The sequence below is a fragment of the Pinus tabuliformis genome, chromosome 5_1, assembly GCF_031772625.1.
Source record: "Pinus tabuliformis cultivar Carrire ecotype Pingquan chromosome 5_1, CPIR1, whole genome shotgun sequence".
Lineage (NCBI taxonomy): Eukaryota > Viridiplantae > Streptophyta > Pinopsida > Pinales > Pinaceae > Pinus > Pinus tabuliformis.
The window spans coordinates 846,297,464-846,317,140 of record NC_142305.1 but is presented as its reverse complement, the minus strand read 5'-3'; the positions used below and the strand labels follow the sequence as shown (position 1 = coordinate 846,317,140).

The window sequence follows — 19,677 nt, the reverse complement described above, 5'->3', positions numbered from 1 at the left end:
TCAATATCTTTGTCATATTTAGAGAGTTTGAAAAAGACACGAAAAAGAAAACTCAAAAAGGTCCCTTTTCGTACAGTTGTGTCTCTCGAGCCTGAAAAGGTAGAAAATGATACTTGAGAGAACCGCTTGACCATGTTAGTCAAGGAGTACCTTTTTCGTAAATAGTTTATCCCAACATGAAAAAGGGGTAAACGTATACTAGGTAAACGACATTTCACTGCCTTTAATGAGTTCAAAATGATAAGAGCTCAACAATCTTTTCCTATTTAAAGAGTCGGAAAAGAGCTTGAAAGTGGACCCCCCATTTTTATTCTCTTTAATGAGTTGAAAAGGGAAAAATACTCGGTGATCTTTTCATTTGAGTTTTTACGAGTTGATAAAAGAGCTTAAAGATGACTCCAGTACCATCATCATTAATCTGTCACCTGTCGCTGCACAAGAGGCAAATGTATTATCCAATTTTTGAGGTAAAAATAGAGGAAAAATGCTTTTAAAACCCTAAAATATCATGAAAAATGAATAAAAAGGGGAAAAAGTAAATTATTTTTACCATTTTACCTTTTTACCTTGGTGGAGCAATTTTTTACCCCTTTGTGCCCTAGATTTTCAGGAGCAGATTGCAGCAGATCCGGGAGGCTGATCGACGATCCGTCAGTTGCAGGTAGGAGTTGAGACCCTTAGCTTTATTTTTATGCTTTTTTTTCCTATTTTTAACCATTTTTCGGATTCTTGGAGGAGATCTTAGCAATTTTTTTTTTTCCCTCAATCGGTGCAAGATCCAAGCTCGAGATCGCACCGATCGAGGGTCATTGACATGACCACTTGCGCCATCGACGCTACTATTTTTAAACATTCGCACCGACATCGGGAGTAGAAAAAATCCAATTTTTTTCCTAATTTCCCTGCTTTGAATCCAAATTTCTTCAGTCAAGGATGAATGTTGACTTGATTTTATGGTTTTTGCAGGAAAAAAACAACGAAAAATGGTTGATTGGAAAGAACGTGAGCATGAGGCAATCGATTCACAAGCATTGGCAGACCCAAACTGTTTAAATGCCTTGAGGAACTGTGGACTCCTCAAATTCTTCCTCACACTGAGTCTTCGAGCTCAACCTGAGCTGCTACAATATTTGATCAGTCTTTGGGACATTAATCGGGAAGTTTTGTGATCTGGGATCAAGAACTAGAATTAGAAACTTCCGACATCTATTTCATCACCGAACAGTCTGGAAGAGGGGAACCAGTCAATCTATATGGGTCTAGGCCTATTGGGGCAAGCGTGAAAATGTTGCTTGCAGAACACTGCCTAGAAGCTTTGAAATCAAAGAGTGGCAAGGTAGATATCATGACTGTTAATGACCTTGTGCTGAAAACGTTGCTCTTGATTATAAACAAAGTGGCTGGGGCTTAGGCATTACATGAGTACAAAAAGTCAAAGTTTTAGTATGCTATAGACTGTACAACGCCCACTATCTTCAACTGGGAGGAATCCATGAAGGTAAACATGAACCGTCAGTTATCCAAAGCCAAGGCAGGAAACCTGAGGTAGTTTGGATATGGTTTCATTCTAGTGACCTTATTTTTGGAGCGGATCCCGCTATTTCACTATCAACTTGCAAAGGTGAACCCCCCATTTCCATGAGACCCACGGATGGTTTGTTGGAGTGAAATGATGCCCAAAACCGGCGGGGGCTAGCATATGTCATACACACCCACCTTCTTTTTGTGGTTGAGGCATCAGCTAATCGTGGTTGAGGATTGGCCTTATAGTGGTACAGAATTCCGCGGTGATCCTGATATGTTGCTTCCAGAGGAAAAATATTATGATGATGGGGGTAAGCAAAACATTTTAAATTTTATGATTTTTTATTGTTTTTTGAAATATATGCATTCGTGACATTTTGATTTTGTAAATGCAGATGTGGGACCAAAGCGACAAACTGGTATGTCCCCGATCGCTAGGCGTGTTGCTCGACAGTTCGATATTGCTCCTTATCAGGAAGGAGTTGATAACAAGGAGGAGATTGCACGGAACCTTGAGGGATTGACCATGGGTATCCTAGAGAATGCCTTTTGTGGGTGACATCCCACGCCAGTATCAGAGGCACACAATGGGGGTGTTTGACCGAATCTGCCATTTACTGACTCAAGTAGTACGAGAAATAACGTGCTATCATGATCATCATGCCGAGTAGTACATAGTTTAACATTTATAGTTTTGAGGCATGCGAGCCACAGATGTACTGAACACATATATTATTTTTTTGGGTTTTGATGTATGACACTAAAAAATTATCGACATATATGTATATATATATATATATATATATATATATATATATATATATATATATATGCTATATTTCTTTCTCACTATGATACAAATGCTTTGTTTTTTCACATGTTGTGTAAATGTATATCTAACACATAATTAGCTAATGCATCTGTCAATGTATTCATATGCCTAGGAATATGATGATATGTGATGTAATCAATTTTTTTTTCCAATAGACGAATACGCAAATACATTTTTAATATGTGAGGGTTTCTTATGGAATATTGCCCATTGAGCTGAAGAACAACAAACTGTGAGTCGAGGTTAACAACCATTTCCCGAATGTCAAGAGAAATGGCTTCTGACAAGAGTTCGATGACTGCACTATACTCAACAATGTTATTAGTTGTTTGACCCAAAAAATACCTTGAAGATCAATCAACTCACCATTAGGGGCATAGATAGCTCATGCCGTAGAAGATAGATTCCAGGTACTATGACAAGCACCATTAGCGAAACCGACGTAAGGAGTCATAGACATCTGCAAAGTAGGTGAAGACATAATAAACAGGAAATCTGTTTGAAAAAACACACCAAACCAAACCAACTTGCACAAAAATGAATAACAAACTCATGTACAAAAGTAGCCATGCGAGATGACTCATGCATAGTACTTCTTGACAGAGTCCATTGACAGACTCGGGTAATCAATGAACAAAGAGGAAAACCAAAGTTTTACCGTTGACATGAGGAGTAAGCATCAACTCAGCCAAATAATAGAGTAGAACTCATATAAGGCTATGCCCCCATGCTCCCTGGGTGAGGGAGGTTTACGAGTCATAAAATGACAACCCCATTGTGATATGGGCAATCGGTAAAAAATCGGAGAGGGAAAAAAAACCTAAACCTATGAGGAGGTAATGGTGCCTCCAGTTGAAAGATCTTGACAATATCAAGATAAACTAACATGTCAATAGGTAGTGGAGAAGAGAAATTTTCAAGACAAGTAGACATGACCATCAAGCCAGGAAAGAACGAGGAATGATGATGAGTGTCATTCCAAGGTACTTCCTCCAGATACATAAATTCCATGATACTTTCATCAGAAAGAAAAGTCTCCGCTAAGGTATCGGGAGATTCCGAAGAACCTAGACACAGGTTTTGAGAATACGCATCGAGAGATGTACTCGAAACAGGATGATTAGAGGATACGAAGTCGAGGGTGAAACAATCTCCACATAATTAATTTTGGCAGGGCTTAACGACATAACATCGCCCCATGTACCAACAAGATCTGGCGAGGGAATGGACCAAGGATCACACTTGACCGAGATCATGTTGATGGAGGAAACATGTGGAGGTGGGAGTGGAAATATATCCATCAAAGCAGGATCTTTAAAAAGTCCTGCCCCCACACTCTCATAAGGAGCACAAATGTGGTTAACATAAGGAACATTACCGTCTAAGGAGGAAGAGGCAAAGAAGGACAGTTGGTCGACCGTGATAATCTTCCCTTGATGGGGAAAATGAATCATGCAGAAGAGAGAAGAGGCTACATCATGCATGGCATGGGTCCAACTTCGTTCGAGTAGAAGATTATAGTTCAGATTTGCGTCAACAATCTCTACTTCGATGTGAACTATCTTGCCCTCCAAAGTAGTGACAAGGTTCGTAAGGACACTGAATGGTCAAGAATCATGCTCATCGAAGGCTTCCATAGCGTTAGGAGATTGGTTCAAGGTAAGAGAACCAATTGCCTTCCAACAAGAGATAGACATGATGCAAGTGGAAGCACCTTCATCAATGATGGTCCTGTGAATTGTGTTCTCATTAATGATCACCTAGATGAGAAAGGAAATCTAATGAGGTAAGCGTGGAACGTGGTTTTTTAGATCAAAGAAAATAAGATTGGAGTCAGATGGATCAAGACCTCCAATAGCCGACATCAACACTTTCCACTGAGACGGACAACTTTGAAGGACATCGAGAGAGACATAACTGATAGAGCTTGAGCCAAATCCTCAACAATGTTATAATTCTGAGCGGCCCCAGCGTTTGGATTGTACGAGGAATTTTGTAGCACACCCTAAGAGGGTGGTCGAATAGTGGAATCTACATTAGGTTGCTCTATATGGAGAGGATCAGAGGAAGACGAGATAGAGGAGGAAGGGGTGCCTTATTTCTCTTTCCCGGTTGTCGAAGTAGGTGTTTGATAATCCTTTGATCTGGTGGCCACATTTACTGATGAACCCATCATAAACACTTGGGAACCTGAGGAAGCGGATGACTAAGGTTGGTCTACCATTTGGGTCTGTTGGGATGGAAAGGGCTCTTTTAGGATAGCTGGGGTCCCTTTGAGCACACAACTAACTTCACATCGTCAGGGACAATCTTTAGTGTAGTGATCCTCCTCACAAATGAGGCATGGATACTCGGGCTTCTGTTGGGAAGCATCACCAGTAGATGACTTAGGAGGGCCCTGTTTCGGGGCATCGAATTTACCCTTACCTTTACCCTTCTTTTTACCTTTAGAGGATTTGTTCGCTGTGGTAGACTAGACAATGTGAACCTCTGAGGTTTTACCAGGACCAGGTGAATTTCAGAAGGAATCATTAGAAGCAGTGTTTGAGACCGACTTTTGCTTCGAAGAAATATTTGTGGGGGTCTGGGACACTGAACCAATTACTCCATCAACAGGAGGTGTAGCGGGAGACTTCGATGTTTCTAGATCAGATGAAGGTCTAGGCACACAAGGTAACATATCATATAACGTGCTAGATTTCCAGTAGACGTGTTCTGGATACTGAGCATGCACGATGGCTTTTTCTTCAGTTACACATCCACCCATGGCTATGTTGTTAGCGATTTTGCTGATGAATGACTTGGTGAACCACTCAGTCAAGAATTGATCAGCAATTTCAAACTTGATCAGGCGACCCTGATGCCTCCATTCATGGATGTGATCGGAGATATGGGTCGCAGTGTCTTGCTTAAGGAATGTAAGCAGAAGGGTGCCACTTTCATAGCAAACTAGTAGCTGAAAATGTGTGAGAAAAGCCATAGCGAGAGTGTTAAAGTCATTGTAAGTACCTTGAGGCAATTCGATGTACCACTTGGCTACAACACCTGTGAGGGTTTGCTCGAAAAGTCGAAGACGAATAGAATAATCAACATATGAATTAGAGGAGCACCAATGGTGATATGTCATCACATAGGCTTGTGGATCCTCTTTCACTTTTCCCTCGAACTTCAGACAATCGCTCAGAATCTTGGACGGAACTGGAGGCCAGTATGGTGAATGAAGAATGGGATCATTCGTGAATATAGAAACATCTGGCAGCTCCAATGTGGCCAAGAAAGGCAATTGCGTAATTAAAGGCATTTGGGGCCTTTAAGCAGGCCCAGATTGCAGAACCCATCCTTGTTGATAAGGATTTTGTCCATATGGCATTTGATTTTTCCCCTGCTATAGGCCACCTTGCCCGTAGGGAGGATTCTGACCTGGGTAGCCTTGATACTGTTCGGCCATAGGCTGCTGATAAGCAACATACGGGATAAAATGCTATTGAGCTTGTTGGCCTTGGAGAAACAAATTTTGCACCTGCTTCCCCTGGACATAAGGGTTTTGAACCTGCTGCCCTTGGACATAAGGATTTTTCACCTGTTGCCCTTGGACATAAGGATTCTGAACCTGTTGCCCTTGGACATAGGGATTTTGAGCCTGCTGCTGCAGGACTTGACCTTGGCCTTGCAAAGGTTGACCCTGTTGATATGAGTACAAGGGTTGCTGCTGCCTGGGTTGACCTTGTTGCTACAAGGGTTGGCCTTGCTGCTGTAAAGGTTGTCCCTGCGGTTACAGAGGTTGACCTTGTGAAGGCATAGGTTGGGAAACTTGGTGAGCAAACTGCACCTGCGGTTGCAAAGTTTGTTGTGGTTGTTGCAAGGGTTTCCCTTGCAGTTGCTCCTGTTGTCCTTGTTGCTACAATGTCTTCCCTTGCTACTGCAAAGGTGGCCCTTGTAGATGAAAAGGTTTCCCTTGCTGCTACAAGGGTTTCCCTTACACGGGAAGCATTCTAACCAGTCTTCACCCTGAGTTACCTCGTGATTACGTTTCTTTACCTCAGTTGGTTTCAAGCACTCCTAGTGCTTCATCGTTATGTTATAAACCTATCTGGTCATCTGGCACTATCCCTACTTCAGGTCTGTTCATTCAAAACTTGACCTCTTAATCGATTGCGCATTCTGTAGTTACGTTAGTTTCGATGCAACCCACCGTTTTGAATCCACTTGTTTCGTCATTTCAACTGACTCTTTTGATTCAAATAATGATCTCAAGTCAAGTCTCGATCATTTCTTCGACCCCTCCAGTAAGTGGACAACCTGTGCCGCCGCTTGGGGGGCAGAGCTCGAATCTTTCTATAATTTCTAGCGCAACCAATGTGAGTGGCTCAAAAACTCACGTGGTTGGAATGAACCAACCCTCTTATGGTGTTATTCAGAACCCTGGTGGTCCAGATGGATCGAGTAATGTCCAATACCAGCAGCCGAACCCTGCTAGTCCATCTGGGTCAAGTAACATCCAATACCAGCAGCCATATGTGGCTCAAGGTCCATTCCAACCTCCTTATGTTCCATATGGTTCACAAGCGATGGTAAATCTGCCTTACGTCTCTCAAGCTAAACCCTATGTTCAACCTGGTCCATCCGCCGTGCCTAGTGGATATGGCCAGATCCAATTCGAGAATTTTCAAGGTATTGCTCCAGGAACTGTTCAAGTACCCTTGCTACAACAAGGGAAACCCTTGTAGCATCAAGGGCAACCTTCACAGCTACAAGGGGCATCTTTGCAGAAGCAAAGGTAGACACTGCAACAACAAGGACAACTGCAACAACCATAGGGCAACCCTTTCAACAGTCGCAACAAACTTCGCAGCCGCAGGTGCAATTTGTTCACCAAGTTTCCAAACCTATGCCCTCACAAGGTAAACCTCTGCAGCCTCTGGGACAACCTTTACAACAACAAGGCCAACCCTTGCAGCAACGAGGTAAACTTGGGCAGAAACAACCCTTGTACTCATATCAACAGGGTCAACCTTTGCAAGGCCAAGGTCAAGTCCTACAACAACAGGCTAAAAATCCCTATGTCTAAGGGCAACTGGTTCAAAATCCTTATGTCCAAGGGCAACACGTGCAAAATCCTTATGTCCAAGGGCATTAGGTTCAAAACCCTTATGTCCAGGGGCAACAGGTGCAAAATCCGTTTGTCCAAGGCCAACAGGCTAAATAACCTTTTAACTTGTATGTTTCTTATCAGCAGCTTATGGCTGGACAATATCAAGGCTACCCAAGTCAAAATCCTCCCTATTAGCAAGGTTACCTACAGTGGGGAAAAAATAAAATGCCATATGGAAAAAATCCTCCACTATGGGGACAAAATCCTTATTTACAAGGATGGGTTCTACAATCCAGGCCTGCTCAGAGGCCCTAAATGCCTTTTAATACACAATTTCCTTTCTTGGCCACATTTGAGATTCCAGATGTTTCTAGACTCATGAATGATCCCATTCTTCATTCGCCATACTGGCCTCCAGTTCCATCCAAGATTCTGACTGATTTTCCGAAGTTCAAGGGAAAAGTGAAAGAGGAACCACAAGCCCATGTGACTACATATCACCTCTGGTGTTCCTCTAATTCGTATGTTGATGATTCTGTTCATCTTCGACTTTTCCAACGAACCCTCACAGGTGTTGCAGCCAAGTGGTACATCGAATTTCCTTGAGGTACTTACAATGACTTTAACACTCTCGCTATGGCTTTTCTCACACATTTTCAGCTACCAGTTCATTATGAAACTGGCACCCATCTGCTTACGTCCCTTAACTAAGACACTGCGACCCATATCTCCAATCACATCCATGAATGGAGGCGTTGGCATTGCCTGATCAAGTTTGAAATTGCTAATCAGTTGTTGACCACGTGGTGCACCAAGTCATACATCAACAAAATTGCTGAGGACATAGCCATGGGTGGATGTGTCACTAAAGAACAAGCCATCACGCATGCCCAATATCTAGATCTTGTCTACTCGCAATCTGGCACGTTATATGATATGTTACCCGATGCGCCTAGAACTTCATATGATCTAGCAACATCGAAGTCTCCGGCTACACCTCCTGTTGATGGAGTAATTGGTTTAGTGCCCCAGACCCCCACAAAGTCTTCTTCCAAGCAGAAGCCGGTCTCAAATACTGCTTCCAATTATTCCTCCCGAAATTCATCTGGTCATGGTAAAACCTCGGAGGTTCACGCTGTCCAGTCTGCCACAACGGACAAATCCTCTAAAGGTAAAAAGAAGGATAAAGGCAAGGGTAAATCTAAAGCCCCAAAACAGGGTCCTTCTAAGTCATTTGTTGGTGATGCTTCCCAACAGAAGCCCAAGTATCCATGCCTCATTTGTGAGGAGGGTCACTACACTAAAGATTGTCCCCGACGATATGAAGTTAGTTGTTTTCTCAAAGGGTCCCCAGTGGAGTCGCCAATTTGTGTTATAGGTAAATATCCTCTACGGATAGAGGTGATCCCTCTAGCCCTAGAGTGGGTCTAGCCGCAAACAGAACAACCTAATGAAAACTTCCTTAAACTAGAATTGAATAAGAGGGCCTACCTCTTAGAATGCTACTTCGCTTGATGATGACCTTGCCTCTTTGCTCTAGCTTCCTTTGAGTTCTTCTCCTTGAATTACGTGAAACAAATACACAAGAGACGACAACAAACATAATAGCATACAATCACATTCAATTTACTTAAAAAGTCAAGGAATCTTAAGCCATTAAATGTAATATGACACTCAATATAGGAAATAAATCATTAGGTGTATTGATATAAAGCTCAGAAAGAGATACAACTAAAGCCTTGAAATTGCAGGTCTCATCTCACGTATCTGGGTTCCAACACCACTTCTAACATCTCATGGCTAGCCTCAACAATGGGAGTTTAAGCCTTCTTCCCTTTAGTTCCAAACCAAACCAAACACACTATTCTCCCTTTACACACATGAACTTGAAAGCAAAAAGCTATAGATATCTTGCTGGTTATTCAAGCTCCCAAAAAGACTAGTTCAGCTTGGAAAAGGAGGAGTTTATATAGGTTTGATGGAGGGGATATGGTTCCTCTTATTATGGGAGAGGCCTTATCTCTTGGGTTTGTTCCATCTCAATAGGGGAAAGGAGCCCAAACTGAATTCCTTGGCTCTATCCATCCCAACCATTTACCAGACTTCCATTACGAAGCTTCTAGACCTAGAAGCTTCGACTCCATATTTAAAAAACTTTCCAAAAGAGGATCGGTGCAAGTGATGAAGGGCTCACTTGCACTGTACCATGCTAGGCCTGGTTTTAAACCCTGCAAGTTGACATGAGGAAGGAACTAAGCATGAGCGCTGGTCTTGTAAACTGGGATAAAAGGAAGATTCTTGGGGAATGATGCAAAAGGGAAATGTTCTACCCATGAAGAGGGACATAAGGGCAATCTCTTCATGATGGGAAAGCATGTAAGGTTCACTATAGAGGTCCTCCAATATCGAGGAACGAGGAGTATAGGGACAATGAAAAAATGTTGTGTAACAGCTGTTGCAACCTCTTATGTGCCTCTTACGCTGTTGTAATCTCCACTGTGCTACTTGAGACTTCTACACTCTAGCACTGCCTTGTTGCTCAATCAGACCTTGCTCCACCTAACACCTGTCATCATGCTACTATCTTTAAGGGCTCCTGTAGCTGGATGTGACCCAAGAGTTTTGGGACCTCAAGGATCCTGCCCCTCTTTTGTATTCCTCTCGACTACAAATATATGTCTTCCCACCTCTTCTCTAAAGGTGCAAAAGCACTCATGGAATAATCGTCATCAATCTCAATATCCTTCTCTGCCTTTACTGGAGAAGCCTTTGAGTCAGACTCTTCTCCCTTGCCTTTCTTCCCAGGGAAATTAGAGGCATAATGTCCCAACTCCCCACAGTTGAAGCACTTGACCTTGGAGATGTATTTCTTCTTCCTCTTCTGTACTCCTTGTTGTCCCGCTGATGCGAGAGCTGCATCCTCCTCCTCCTCCTTCTTGATTCAAAATCCCTTACTACTACTCCCCACCTTAGTCAATCTCCTGAGCTCTTCCTTTTGAAGCGCTGCCCACATCTCATCCCAACTGGGGAGAGTCGCTCTGCCCAAAATTATTTGGAAAACATCTCCCAGTCCTTGGAGACTCCATTTAGGGCAGTCCTGACCAGGAACTATAGATCCAGTGTAGACCCCACGGAGGTAAGCTGGTCACGAATTCCTTGCAACCTGAGAAGGAATTTATCTATCTCCTTTCCTTTCTACATCTAATATGACCTCAGTTGATTCTCCAATAACATCTTCTGCTGCACGGAAGAGCCCTGCTATGAGGTGGCCAGGGTTTCCCACATCTCCCTTGCTATTGAATTCTTAGAAATATGTTGTATTACATGATCCTTGACCCTATCTAAGATCATGCATTTCGCCTTCGCCTAGGCCTCCTCATAATTCTCATTTGCATCAGGGTCAACTGGGACAACTACTATTTTCAAGGCACAGTCCTTGATGTAATGTTTATCCATGATTGCTAGGATCCTCGCCTTCCAAATGAAAAAATTGGAAACCCCATCCAATCTATCTAGATCCCTCAATCCATTCACTTCCATCTTTGCTCCTGTTCTCTAGACTCCCTCTGAGTCTTGGTTTCCCTCTTGGAAATCGTCCGACCAACTGTCGAATCACTCCTCCCTAATCCTCCTTTGCAGTTGCAACCTGGATCTAGATTTCTTGGCTAGAAATATGTCGAGGTAGTGCTTCTACCTTGGTTCAATCTCCTTAGACACTGTTCTGCACTGAAAGAAACAACGTCTCACCAGCTCAAATCAAAATCTACTCAGCTCTCTTAGCCCTAGAAACTGAAGAATATGAGCCCTTCTTTCTCTGCACAATCACAGTAAGATCTGGATCAACTCCTCCTGCCCATTGCATCAATCCTTCCTGGCTCAGAAAGATGACTTGGCACTACGTAAGCCTGATTTGCCTCCCTTTTCCTTTACGCTGACCTGAACAACTCACACAGCTACTGTGTGGGCTCCTCCCAGCCACTGCGTTACCTTTACTTGGTTCAGAGTGCTGACGTAGGCACTGCGTGAGCCTCTGCATCACCTTCTCTGAACTACCTCACTCCTTCTTCTGCGCCTCTGGATCTAGAACAATGCTGTCACTCAGGACAACTGCTTCTCTTCTCTAGATTTCTTGGCCAGTGTCTTCAGTCGCCTATGATCTGTAATCGCTCGGATACCATGTGAAAATTCCTGAATCTAACACATCAGAAACCCCTACTATAATTACTAGTTTACACTCTCCTACTTGTTCTTTGCATTAACAAGTTATTTAATTGCATAAACATTGAAGTAAGCACTATTACAACCTTCACAGATATACAGATCATGCATTGAAATAAACCGCAATAATAACATAAGGGACACTTTATTTTTGGACAATTGTCCTCGAAAAAACCCAATTCGGGAAAACCAATGCAACATATAGATCGTTTGTATTATTAATCAGATTTCGTGAATACAACTAGGGTGCTAGAAATGGCTCACCCAACAGAGAATATCCTCGACAGTATTACCTTTATCCAGAGACAGATATTCTAGAAAATCAGCAACTGAATGATCAAACCCCACAACAACTCCGATTGTTCCCTATGCTGGACAACGAAAGCTGCTCCAAGCACTACTCAGGATCTATGTCACTCCTCTAGGAGTTGCGTCACCCTATCCCGGCTCAGAATCTACTGATCTTCTCCTAGTCTGCGCCACAAAATATCCCCAGTGCTGCCTCAGAATCCCTCTACGACTTCTGTTTCAGCCTCTATGGCTTCTATGTTAGCCTCTACGGCCCTCTGCGGTTTCTGCGTCAGCTCCTACGACCTCTGTGTCAGCCCTTCTAGGGCCTACGCTATCTCTCTTGACACTTCACTGCCTCTCTGCTATGCATTCTTCAACCTCGGATGGAAATCGCTTGCTGAACTGCCCCTCACTGCAAATGATCACTAACTCGATTTCCTCAGCAAGCCTCACCCCAAAAAATCGAATTCTTGATCTCTCTTGGTGTGTCTCCAACTGACCCTCAAGCCTCCTCTTATACTTTTCCTATTGACAAATCAACGTCCGAGATTAAGTCCATAATCAACGACTAATATTAGAACTACCTTGATCCTCGTCACTTAGAACTTTCTCACCCATATTTTATTAATACACATTAATATTTCTATTTTCCTAAGTTTAGACTTAGGAACCCATTAAAAATATTAATTATTTTAATAGCTCCTCATCTGGGTGGACTTTATCCAAACAATTTCTGGGTCTTGGAGATCTCATGTGCCTTAGCCTCTCCACCAATTTTCAAAGCTAGAGCACATCCGATGCTACCCAAAATCAATAGTACCTTGATTATCCTAAATGATTGGTTCTCAACAAGAATTATGAACTCTTGGAACCTACTGAAGGCCCCATATTTGGTATTCCTAAGATATATTTAAGTTTTCTTGAAAAAATCATCAATGAAAGTAACATAATAAATATTACCAGTCTGTAAAGTTGATGACATGGATCGTAGACATCTGAATTGACTAAATCAAGAATCCCTCTAGATCTATACTTTCTGTTTAGGAAAGAAACCTTGACATGCTTATCGACTGCACATTCCTTGCACACCTCTCTCTCCTAGACCTTGAAGTCAAGGAATCCATCCACCATTTTCCTCAAAATAAGTAGGGATCCATAGTCTAAGAGACTAAATATTTTGTGCTAGAGCTCACATAGATTGTCACTACTGGTCAAAAAATCTCTGTGCTTCATTGGATTTGTTAGCAGTTTGTAAAAGCCACCCTCCTTGACTCTTTTGGCCAACACTTGATTAGAATCAAGGTTCAAATGTTTGATGATTACTTTTGGTGGCTAAAACTAGAATATTACCTCTCTACAAAGTTGATGACATGGATCACAGATATTTGAATGAACTAAATCAATAATCCCTTGAAATAAATGCTTGCTGCTTGGGAAGCAAACCTTAGCATGCTTGTTGAGTGCACATATATTGCATGACTCTCTATCTCCTTGACCTTGAAGTCATGGAATCCAAACATCATTTTGTTCAAAAGAGCTAGGGAACCATAGTTTAGGAGACTAAATCTACGGTGCTAGAGCTCTTATAGATTTTCATTGCTGGTCAACAAATCTCCGCTTTTGGGATTGTATAATTTGGAAGGCAAAATACCTGACCATTCTGCTTCGCTTATTGCAATTATGTAGTGACTCTTTTTTATATTCCATCCTGTGACCTTTATACCTTTTCATAACTTTATTTTAGCAAGGGTGTGTTATAGGTTTTAGGACCTCATAATGTTGAATAATGTGTCTTTTAGTTCCCACGAAATGGGTCTTGAGTAATGTACGAAAAAGGTTCCTAATATCTATACCCATATAATGTCCACATTGGAGATACATATATTGCAGGATTTTCTATTTATCTATTGATATGTTTACTAAATCTTTGTTATTGTTACTGTCATCCCTAGTTAAAATATGCCCTCATTTGATCAATTGAACATACTATGAATAAGAATAACTGTTATTATCAAAGGAATTCGTGGGATGTAATTTCTCTAACTCCCCTTACAACATGGCTAACCCCTGTATACTTGTATTTCATCTTATTTGGAAGGCATTCATGACCTTTAATTGTACACCTATTCTTTAAGCGATACTCCTCTATAAATATTTTTCTGCTTCCATGTTTCACTTACCAAAGGCTAGTGTTGTTTTTCAGTTGACTTCAACTTTGTTGCATATACAATTTGAAGAACATTATAGAACATAAAATACATTGAACCAACCTTAGATAGCTCTCAAACCTCTCATATGCCAAAAAATATCCTGCTTCAAGTTTTCTGTGCATAGTTTGAGTCTGAGAGCATGGGAGTTACGTTAGCTTAAGCACCTTGAGAATAGGATAATCTAGTACCAATAAAATTGCAATGCTGGTTAAAGATAAACCCAACAAATGGGCTTCTATCTTGGAGAAGACCAACTGCGAGAAGAATTTTCTTCTTCAATTTCTGCATTGGCATCAATATTACCTGTATTAACAAAAGAAGGGGATTATGCAGACTCTCCAACTTTCTCAACAGGTATGCCTAGTTGTGAGACATCATTTGAACTCTTCTTCATTATCTTCCCAGGTCTTCCTTTCTGTTTAGAATCACTATTTGTTCTCAAATGTTTAGGATCAATTTGTTCTAGAGGTACCTTTGAATCCTTCATAGTTTCCTGTGCATTTTTAGGTTTTGAAGATGGCTTCCTCTCTAAATTAAATTTTCTCTTTCTAGTTCCTACCTTTCCAGTATCTAGTTCAATAACATTCTCTTGTGCTACTGCATAATCCTCTAAATAAGCATCACCTTCAGCATTGGTCCGAATAGCTTTTGCTGTGCTGGACATGCCCTTTCTCTTTCTCTACCTATCCTTACCCTGCATAGGTCCTTGCTCCTTTATCTTCTACTCAAGTTGAGCATCATCCAACAACAAGGAAACATCTTCAGCATGCATTAAATCACCTTGTGCATGACCCCCCATCATAACAAGTTGCTGAACAATATTTTTTTGACTAGCTTTTTGCAAAATTTTCTCTTCGACAGTCTCCTTGCAAATAAGTCTGTACACTGTGACTTCCTTTGTTTGTCCTAGCTGATGTGCCCTGTCCATGGCCTATAAGTCCAAAGTTGGATTCCAATCACTTTCATAAAATATAATAGTATTAACAACTGTGAGATTGATTCCCAGGCCCCCAACTCTTGTGCTCAACAAAAAGAAAAATATATCTTGCTTGTTTTGGAAGTCCCTGACCATGTCATGACGATCCATTATGGTTGAAGATCCATCCAAACAAAGATATTTGTACTTCCTGTAATTCATGCAGTCCTCAAGAATATTGAGCATTTTAGTCATTTGAGCAAACATGAGAATTCAATGGTTTTCAGCATGGAGGCATTTCAGCAAAGCATCTAATGTCTGTAGCTTCCCAGAATCCGTAAGAATTTTTGCAAGATCAAAGCTTTGCAAAGGAGGTGAAGATCTGAATATTCTATTTGTAAGCTGAAGAACTGGTTGTTCAGAGAATAAATCTGAGTCTTTCTTTAATCAAATAATGAGGATCCCGAGGTTTTGTAGGACCATTGAACTTGGATGTACAAGAAAAACCAACAAGTAGTTTTTTCATCAATGGATGATGAAGTTCTTCTGCATCTTGATATGCAAAACCCCTATCTGAGTAGATGACATCAATCGGGGGAGCTTGAATTGGCATAATGAATGAATAAACAGATTTTAACAGTCCAATATTATTAAGACAATGGTCTTGATGGGAGATGACTAATCCTTCATATCGTACACTTCCAAGACCAGTAGCACACTTTCTTCTCCAAAATATTGACTCTGCACGTGTTGGCAGCATCAACAATCTACTGATAGCTCTCACTTTGTCTTCTTCAATCTGATCATACTGCAAGATATCCTTCTCAGTTTCCATGAAGCCTTCAATAATTTCATCTAAAAATTGGCGATCCCATTTCGCTAAAGAATAAAGCATCCACTCCACAACTGAACTTGTAGCAAGAAAAGCAACCTCAGCTGGCGAGAGGTCAATCATATGAGAAAACCAAAATGTGCCACTTTTAGTAGGAAAAGTAGATTCCCCTTCTGCTTGCCGTGGAAAAATTGATGAATGAATATTTTCAGGCGAATAGACATTAAACAAGTTGTTCAAACATCTCTGCCAAAACCCCTGAACTGATCCAGAACAGAACATGGGTTGGCTCTTAATACCCTCTCTGTAGACTAGCTTGGGAATCTTGTATGAGATAATATTTCGACTTCCAACATAGTGTATATCTTCCAGTTCATCAAAAGGTGGTGGTAAAAGAGAATTCCCAATTTGCTCGAAGTACATAAACATGCACCCTTCATTCCTTTCAAATAACTCTGGATGATTGCATACCTTCCACAACTGGATAAAAATGTTCATGAGGTTTTCAACCTTTTTGTAGTTTATATGACCTCAGGCACTATCAAGTAATTTGGCTACATAAATCTTATTCTTGATAGCCTGATAAAAGGCTTGTTGGTGAGAGCTCAATGTGTAGTTCATAGTTACTTCATTTTTATTGGTCATTTCAGTGATCACATCTTTCTTGGACAACATGTAGTTGATTAAGTTGGTGTTCATGCAAAGTGCCTCCACGCTCTGCATGGTTTTCTATGCCTTTGGAGAACCATTCATTGAATTTATCATGGCTATCAAACAATGTTGGCATGATAAAATCAAGTAGTGCCCAAAGTTCTGCCATCTTATTTTGAATGGCTATTCCAGTAAAAAGGCGAGTTTGACAGTTGAAACCCAAGAGCGTTTTCCACCATATTCTGTTTGAACTCTTAATCACTTGAGCTTAATATAAAACCATATAATTCCATTTAACTCGCCTTAAGTACTTCTAATGAATTACAAGGAGCTGGTATCTTGTGACAAGTGTATGAAAAATTGCTTCCCTTCGATAAAGTTGTTTAGGATTTATATTTTTTTGAAGTACAATCCATTCATTACCCCAGTAAGGGAGAGATATCAAATCAAGACAAAACCTTCCAATTTCATCAGTCAGGTGCAACCACAAGAAATGGTCCCCATATGTTCTTTGCCTCAGCTAAATGAGTTAAGAATGCCATTGCTTGAATGGTCTTTCCTAAACCCATTTCATCAACTAGGATGCCATTCAGTCCATGTTCATAACCAATTACAAACCATTGAATACCCTTGAGTTGGTACTGTTTCAGAATACCAGTGAACATTTTTGGTGTTTGCACCGATGAGGTAAGAGGCATTGAGGAAGGGTTGAGCAAATCCATGTTGCTAGAACCTTCAACCACACCCTCCAGTGTCAGGCTATCAGCTCCACGAAATTTTAAACACTCGTAATCAAATGCACTCGTTTATTTTAATTTTCTATGTTCACAGTCTATGTTCTTTGAAACTCTAATAACTTCTTATTTAAATGTAGTTTCTTCTAGATCTTATTCCTCCATCGATTTCACATGATCTATTTTTTGACCCAGATCTTCGGTAGTAGAGGCTCCAACAACTAGCATTGAAGGTTTAGTAGGTGAAAAGTTGTTTTATTCTGCATGAAATGATTGTAAGGCTCTGTCTATGAAAGTAAAAAATTTTGCGTCTGTTGTTACCTTTTAGCTTCTCTAAGGTCTTCCTCACACTTGAAAGCTTTTGTTGCATCCCTCTCTTCCTTTTTCCAAATTTTAGCTTGTTTGTCTGCTTTTTTTCCAGAATAACAATATATCTCTAGCTAATTCCTAGTGCGCATTGATGCAGCCTTCATAAAATTCAAGGACCGTGCAAATTTATCTTTAACCTCATTTTGGCAATATTCTGCAAACTTTTAGTATCATTTGATTGTTTTTTGTGATATAATGAGAAAGTTTTATGGTGTTTTGGCAAGTTTCTTTTAACAATGTTGGCCTAGTTCTTTGCAATTTTCTTAGCATCCTCCCTTTCAACCATAGAAGGATCTTTTTGTATGGGATTCTTCTTTGGTAGCATGCATTAAATAATCTCATAGCTACCCCCTTTCTCCAATACCTTCACGTAACAAACTTGTAATTCACCCATTTCAGACATAATCAATGTTTGAATGTCTAATGATTCCTGCTGTGATGACAATGCTTCCAAATAAAAATCAAATGCTTGCAAACAAAACTTTTGGCTTGAGTCACATGATGATGATAACACTTTCAACCTGCCCTGAAGAGTCTCATACTTTTTGGAAGGTTCTCCCATTCCAGATAGTTCTGATGTATAATCCTTTTATCAGCAGCCATCATGGTAGACAAAGATCTAAAATCTAGCCTACCCTTCAAAAAACTCTCCTCTATTTGAACATCTGTAAAATTTGGCAAGTTAAGAAATGGTGCTAATTTGTCATAAACTGGTGGAATTTTAAAAGAAACTCCCTCTTCTATCTCCAATAAACCAGATGTTGATGCATGAGGACCATGTTCAGGAGCAATGTCAAGATGGTTGTAATTCCCCAGATTCTGGACCGCATCATCTATATGAGGACTTGACAAAGTAGGAATGTCTAATCCATGTGGAGTCCTCTCATCTTTTAGAACCATCTGAGAACCATGACTTAATTTCCAACTCTTCCCATTTGAAGTACGCTTTGCAGTGGAGGAACCTATGCGGGCAACAACTGCTGCTGCTGCTTTCAACTTATTGGCTTTCTTGAACTTTAGTGCATGTTCCCCAAGCATGTTTTGATAATATTCCTCTGATATGTGCTTCTCAAAGTCATCATCATCTTCATCATTTCTATCTACATCTTTCTGTGCAGATGAGTTATAACCAACCTCTAGTTCAACATGGTACAATTTTCTTTTTAAAGCCATCTCTGATGGTAAATTTGATGGCCTCTTAGCCCTACCACCATTTATTTGTGCAAGCATTGTGTCACAACCTTTAATTCCATTACTCTCATCTTGACTACTGCTAGTGTAATTATTTGGATCATCATCATTATCTTGTGGTACCTGATAATTCCATATAGAATCTAGGTTAAAGAGTTATGAATATGAATAATTATTTTTAGCCAGATGGTAGCCATTGGTATAAGGTGACTTGTGCTCCATCCTGATATTGGGACAAAAGAAATTGTTATCACCTCCAGGAGTAGTGATTAGACTTGTGCCCTTTGACGAGGCACCTGCATGATAATTTGTCACTGAAACCCTCCAAAATTCACCGGCAGGGGTGTGTATTTTGTTTGGGAATCAAACCATCAAATAGCGGGTAGTCAATACCCTAGGTGCCCTTTTGCCCCTTACGCTAGAATAAACCTATGAAGCTTATGAGGACAGTGAAGAAATCTAGGTTTTGAGATGCAGGGGTTCAGACTAGGCCATATCTTCTTCTACCATATTTCCAATGCTCTGCTGCTTGCTTGCTTCCTTTTATTTTGAGTTACCACTTACCCCATGTGAACGCAAATTTTGTCAAACAAGATCATCATTTTTCTTCTTTCCCTTTTTTCTATCCTGTATCTTTGTTCTCATCATTAACCCACAATACTTGATATTTAGTATTTAGTATTTAGTATTTACAAAAGTTACTAGTTTCTTGAACATGTGCCAAAATTTAAAATTGATTTAACATTGCTTGATTTACATGCCACAAACGTTATCTTTCAGTGTTGAATGAACTAAAATATCTTCCCTATGAATTCAA

At 40.6% G+C, this 19,677-nt stretch overlaps 1 pseudogene; it reads right to left on the bottom strand.

Annotated features, from left to right (window-relative positions):
• Nucleotides 1–14,402: 14,402 nt before the first annotated feature.
• LOC149167503 (chromatin-remodeling ATPase INO80 pseudogene) lies at nucleotides 14,403–19,082 on the bottom strand (annotated as a pseudogene).
• Nucleotides 19,083–19,677: the final 595 nt, after the last annotated feature.